Raw genomic sequence first — 6720 nt, forward strand, 5'->3', positions numbered from 1 at the left:
TTTTTTTTTTTTTTTTTTTTTTTTTTTTTTTTTTGGCGGTACGCGGGCCTCTCACTGTTGCGGAGCACAGGCTCCGGATGCGCAGGCTCAGCGGCCATGACTCACGGGCCCAGCCACTCCACGGCATGTGGGATCTTCCAGGACCGGGGCACGAACCCGTGTCCCCTGCATCGGCAGGCGGACTCTCAAACACTGCGCCACCAGGGAAGCCCTTATTATTCTTTTTATTGAGGTGTAGTTGATGTATAATATAGGTTTCAGGTGTGCAACATAGTGGTTCACAGTTTTTAAAGGTTATATTCTGTTTATAGTTATTACAAAATATTGGCTATATTCCCTGAGCTGTACAATATATCCTTGTAGCTTATTTTATACTTAGTAGTTTGTACCTCTTAATCCTCTACCCCTGGGACTTCCCTGGCAGTCCAGTGATTAAGACTTTGTGCTCCTAATGCAGGTGGCGCAGGTTCAATCCCTGGTCGGGGAACTAAGATCCCACATTCTGTGTGGTGCAGCCAAAAAAGAAAAAAATTAAAAAAAAAAAATCCTCTACCCCTATCTTGCCCCTCCCCACTTCCCTCTCTCCACTGGTAACCACTAGTTTGTTCTCTATAACTGTGAGTCTGTTTTTTTAATTTAATTTTATTAAAAAATTTTAAAATAAAATTTTAAAAGGTTACTTTCCATTTACAGTTACTATAAAATATTGGCTATATTCCCTGTGTTGTACAATACATCCTTGAGCCTATCTTATATGCAGTAGTGTATACGTCCTACTCCCCCACTCCTATGTTGCTTCCCCCGCCATTGGTAACCTCTAGTTTGTTCTCTATACCTGTGAGTCTGTTTCGTTTTTGTTATATTCACTAGACTGTTGTATATTTCAGATTCCACATATAAGTGATGTCATACAGTACTTTTTTTTAACTTTTATTTGCATTTATTTTTTGCAGCATTTATTCCTGGGCCATAAGTTTTTCTTTCTTCAATTTCTTCTGGGATATCTTTTTCTTCTGGGCAACCTCCTCTTCTGGTTTAGGAACAATCTTCTTTTTCAGTAGGGATCATCTCAATGTGGCACGGAGAGCTCATGTATGGGTAGATCCGACCATGAACTCTATAAGTCCTGTGCCGCATCCTGGGGACTTTGTTCACCTGGATATGCTCAATGACCAGAGAATCTACATCTAAGCCCTTAAGTTCAGCATTGCTCTCTGCATTTTTGAGCATATGCAGTAAAAATTCAGCACTCTTTTTGGGCCACAGACCCTGCGTCCAGCCTCACTGTTTGGCCTGGGCACACCTACCAACTCCACCATTGTAATGATGGAATGGCACACACTGCTTCTTTAAAGTGATATCTTTCTCATTCTTGGTGGCATACCCTTAATGGCCTGGGCTGTTTCATGAGTGTTCTTAAAGTGAACACGAAGATTTGAACCTCTCGACTTGCATGATTTTGTGGGATTTTCTGGGTCAAGTGAATAGCGAACCATTTCTAGAGGTCACCTGGAAACGAGTAAGTATAATTCTGTCAACATATTTACAGTAACTTACATGGTTTATGTACTAAACGCTGCCTGCAGCTGCTCAGAGAGTAGTTGTTTTCATGATTAATCCAAAGGTGTCCTAAGAAACGCCATCATCACAGCCATCCTTCTATCCACTGTTTCTTCCCATGTGGAACTACCAGTGACTACAGCAGTGCTAACACTAGACTAGTGACACAGACATCATTCCTTTTACCCTCTCAGGCTGCTGACCAGAAAAGCTATCATACAGTATTTAGTAATATCATACAGTATTTGTCTTTCTCTGTCTGACTTATTTCACTTAGCATAATACTCTCCAAGTCCCTCCATGTTGTTATAAATAGCAAAATTTCATTCTTTTTATGGCTGAGTAGTATTTTACCATACACACACACACACACACACACACACACACACACACACACATATATACCACATCTTCTTTATATTTATCTGTTGATGGACACTTGCTTCCATACCTTGGCAATTGTAAATAATGCTGTTATGAACATTAGGGTGCATGTATCTTTTCAGATTCGTGTTTTTGGATATATACCCAGGAATGAAATTGCTGGGTCATATGGTAGTTCTATTTTTAGTCTTTTGAGAAACCTCCATACTGTTTGCCATAGTGGCTGCACCAATTTACATTCTCAATAACAGTGTATGAGGGTCCGCTTTTCTCCACATCCTCGCCAACATTTGTTACTTGTGTTCTTTTTCTTTTTCTTTTTTTTCTTTTTTCTTTTTTTTTTTTTTGCGGTACGCAGGCCTCTCACTGTTGTGGCCTCTCCCGTTGCGGAGCACAGGCTCCGGATGTGCAGGCTCAGCAGCCATGGCTCACAGGCCCAGCCGCTCTGCGGCATGTGGGATCCTCACGGACCGGGGCACAAACCCATGTCCCCTGCATCGGCAGGCAGACTCTCAACCACTGCGCCACCGGGGAAACCCTATTGTGTTCTTTTTGATTATAGTCATTCTGACTGGTGTGAGGTGCTAGCTCATTGTGGTTTTAATTTGCATTTCTCTGATGATTAATGATGTTGAGCATCTTTTCTTGTGCCTGTTGACCAAATATGCATCTTTTTTGGAGAAATGTCTATTTAGTTCTGCCCATTTTTTGATTGGGTTTTTTGTTTTTTGATATTAAGCTGTATGAGCTATTTGTATATTTTGGAAATTAAACACTTGTCAAGCCCATCATTTGCAAATATTTTCTCCCAGTCTGTAGTTTGTTTTTTTTGTTTTGTTTATGGTTTCCTTTGCTGTGCAAAAGCTTTTAAGTTTCATTAGGTCCCACTTGTTTATTTTTGTTTTTATTTCCATTACTGTAGGAGATGGGTCCAAAAAATATTGCTGTGATTTATGTCAAAAAGTGTTCTGCCTATGTTTTCCTCTAGGAGTTTTATAGTATCTGGTCTTACTTTTAGGGCTTTAATCCATTTTGAGTTTATTTTTGTATATGGTATTAGAGAGTGTTCTAATTTCATTCTTTTACATATAGCTGTCCAGTTTTCCCAGCACCACTTACTGAAGAGACTGTCTTTTCTTTATTGTATATTCTTGCCTCCTTTGTTGTAGATTAATTGACCATAAATGTGTGGGTTTATTTCTGGGCTTTCTAACGTGTGCCATTGATCTATGTGTCTGTTTTTGTGCCAGTACCATACTGTTTTGATTACTGAAGTTTTGTAGTATAATCTGAAGTCAGAGAGCATGATTCCTCTGGCTCTGTTCTTCTTTCTCAAATTGTTTTGGTTATTTGGGTTCTTTTGTGTTTCAATTCAAGTTGTAAAGTTCTTTGTTCTAGTTCTGTGAAAAATATATTGGGCACAATTTTTGACAGGCACTGTGCCACTAACACACTGGGGATGTGTTAGTGAGAAAAAAAAGACAAACTCTCTTACAGAATATAAGCTCAGGAAGGTAGGGACTATAATATATGGAGTTAGCATTGTTTTATCCAGCAACAACTCCCTTCTCACTTTGGCAAATGACTGTGTACTCCTTTGGACTCACTAAAAAGAGAGAACTAATAGCATGTAAATAATTGTCAGTTTGCAGATGGAATCACTGAAACCGCGAATAGAGTATCTGCAATGGATATTATGTTGCAGTACCTATTTCCTTCTTCTTCCTTCCCTCCCTCCCTCCCTCCCTCCCTCTTTTCCTCCCTTCCCTCCTTCCTTCCTTCCCTTCCTCCTTCTTTCCCTGCTTCTTTTCTTCCTTCCTTCCCTCTCTCCTTTCCTTCTTTCTCTTATTACCACTCAAATTATTCCTGAAAACTGAGATAAATTTACAGAAATTAGGCTCCAGGGAAGACCTTCACTTTGGGTCTAGCTACACAGCATAGACCTCACCCATTTACTAGCTCTGAGGTTCATTTGTTCTACCTGTCAAGTGAAGACAGTTAATAGTTACCTGAAAGAATGCACTACATGTACATAATAGGTGCTCAGTAAATGGAGCTATTATAATCCCAACTATTTAACTATTGAAACTATTTTACTATTAGAATTCTTCATTAAATAATTCATAACCTTTGTAATATTGGAGGTATTTTCTTAAGGCATTATTTCTATAAAGATGATGTTTATAATAATAATTCTGCAATGTATTACTTGCAGGACTTTATTTAGCATATTCATAGCTTAGATTGTTTTGATTGTCCTAGGTAGGTTCTTTCTATACCATTAGCAGGTCAGCTAAGTGGTTGAAAAGTCAATATGTATTTGTAACACATATAATACTGGCAAAATGTACACTTACACGACATAGGAAACTGGGTCTACCTCACCACCTTTGGTCTTGATCATTTTCTCCCCTCATGACACAGTACAATGTGGCCAAATGGTGTGGCTCAGCTGCACTCTCTCAAATACCCTATGTGGTCCACTGTGATATCTTAATACCCCCAAGTTCAAGGGCAGCAAATGTACCAGGTTTGGAGAGTGTCTGCAGAGATGCAAAACATCTATGTTGGTGGCCCTAATTCATTAAACTTTTTGCATGATTTAGAAAAAGAGAGAGATCCTATAGTACCCAAATCAAATTAAACTGAATCATAAGAAACAACTAAAATTTGTGGGCCATTCCCCAATAACTACACAGCTGTCAGGTGTGTTTGTAGGTTTTGCTGAGTCCAGTTTGGCTCTCAGACCCAATGTTTTGGCTCCCACATAAGTTAATTCTCATCAGAGGATGTGTTCTTATTAATTGAAAATGTTCTTTAAAAGGTGATATGCGTAAATGCAAGAAAAAAATCCCAAATGATTTTTCTATATGCTTTTTATAGTTCTTTGGGGAAACATGCTAAGTGTGACCATACAGTAAATATTACTAAATACAAACATTCCAAGTCTTTTTTTCCTTCCCAGTAAGATTTTACGTTTACTTAAATAATGCTGCTGTTGTTCGAAATAGGTTTAGAATAAGCTTCAGGGCCTTTAGCATTTTCTTTGAAATGTGCTTGGTTGTGGAAAATCTTCATCTTTCAAAGATGGATGTGATTTCCAAAAACCACCAACGGTCACTTGGAGCCAGTTCTGGGTAATCAAGCTGGATAATTCCACTTGAGGTTAAAACAAAACAAAATGTGGTAATTATGTTAAATTCTGATAAAAGATTACAATAGATGTGACATAGAAGGTGACTTTAAAAACAAATCAGTTCTAAAGCTCTAAAATAACTTTAGGCAATGCCAACATCATTGGAATTATGTTGCCTTCCAAGGTGACTGCTTTAAAAATCTAACTTCAGATTCTTTTGTGAAAATTGAGTTTTGTAACTTACTGGTGACACTTCATGCCAATGAGGTCTGACTCAGAAGAAAATTCCAAGAACTCAGGGACTGTGCTTTCGACAGTTAAGGTACATTTTTACTCAAGTGCTTAGTTTGATGCCAAACATTATGTGGCAACTGAATAAACAGTAGACAAGGGGGATGACTGGCTTTGACATCAATGGTCTTGATAATTTAAGAACACTTGGCAAGACATTAGTGACCATGGGCTGGCTGCTTCAGGATCGCTGGCATTGCCTTAGAATAGAAAGAGTAAAATTGCTACTTACTGGTAGTTTATTTTTTCTCTTTTACATGGCAAGTTATAAAACACACGCCTCACACTTGCTTTCAACAGAGCTTACGGAAATTGTGTCATGAAGCTGAAAAACAGCCACTGACAATGGATGAGCTTGGCACCCAGCAAACATGAAGTGGCTCATTTTGAGGAAAGAAAGTCACGAGAGGCCATGCTAATCATACCAATGACTATTAACCTCAGGGGAGAACTCAGAGATTGTTGACCTGCAGAGTACAGTCAAGCCACAGACAGTTTTCCATTCTCATTTATACTTTGGGAAGCATTTGTGCTTTTATTCCAAGGTATATTAATAGACCTCTACATGAAAAAATTGTACTCTAAATATATATATATATATAAAAGAGAATTCTCTGTGGAATTTTTCCTTAGAGAGTTTACATGTTAACAGGAGAAATCAAGATAGGCAGAGATAATTTAAAAATGCAAAGTAGAAAGTGATGTGAATTATTTGAGGGGTACAGATAAGTGAGATTTTGGCTGGAGGAAAGAGGGTCAAGGCTTGTGGAGGAAGTAGCATTGGAACTGAGATTTGAGAGTGAGATCAGAGCAGAAACATCAAATGTGCAGAGGCAAAAATCCAGAGATGGTGTAGGGGAGGAGTGAGTTGTTCAGTTGGCTGGAATGTGGGAGTGTGAAGAAAGACACGGCTTGCAAACAGGTAGGAGAAGTAGGTTGTAGGGAGTGGGGAAGAGTGAACAGATGAGTGATACTGTCTGAACTTTACTTCCTTAAAAACAATCCAGCAGCACAGTTTCAGGGAGAGATCTCTTTTCAGCTAATGTTCAACAATCTGCTCATGTCCAAACATTAGCTTGAGATGTTGTCAACGATTGTTAGATGTGAAACAAACTTGAGGTGTAAATACGTCTTCAAGTCTGTGGTTGTAGCATTCCTGATTGACTTAGTAAATTAAACTTTTCACACATGAATGGTGTTGGTGTATGGATGTTAGCATTACACTGTCCACTAGCCAGGCATCAAAAGAAAAAAAAAATTTACTGTTGAACTGGATGAAATGCTCTTGAAAATGCAGATTTGAGCATGAATTGCCTATTTTTTTTTCTGTAAAATGATGAATCTGGAAA

The 6720-nt window shown here is 38.6% G+C and overlaps 1 non-coding gene and 1 pseudogene across 1 annotated transcript; both read right to left on the reverse strand.

The window, feature by feature from the left end:
• Positions 1–926: 926 nt before the first annotated feature.
• LOC112395269 (60S ribosomal protein L17 pseudogene) lies at positions 927–1496 on the reverse strand (annotated as a pseudogene).
• Positions 1497–1585: 89 nt separating this feature from the next.
• LOC112395287 (small nucleolar RNA SNORD58) lies at positions 1586–1651 on the reverse strand. The gene has a single exon (XR_003002336.1). It is a non-coding gene; the product is annotated as a small nucleolar RNA SNORD58 (small nucleolar RNA).
• Positions 1652–6720: the final 5069 nt, after the last annotated feature.

This window comes from Neophocaena asiaeorientalis, unplaced genomic scaffold, assembly GCF_003031525.2.
Source record: "Neophocaena asiaeorientalis asiaeorientalis breed wild unplaced genomic scaffold, Neophocaena_asiaeorientalis_V1.1 scaffold258, whole genome shotgun sequence".
Taxonomy (NCBI): Eukaryota; Metazoa; Chordata; class Mammalia; order Artiodactyla; family Phocoenidae; genus Neophocaena; species Neophocaena asiaeorientalis.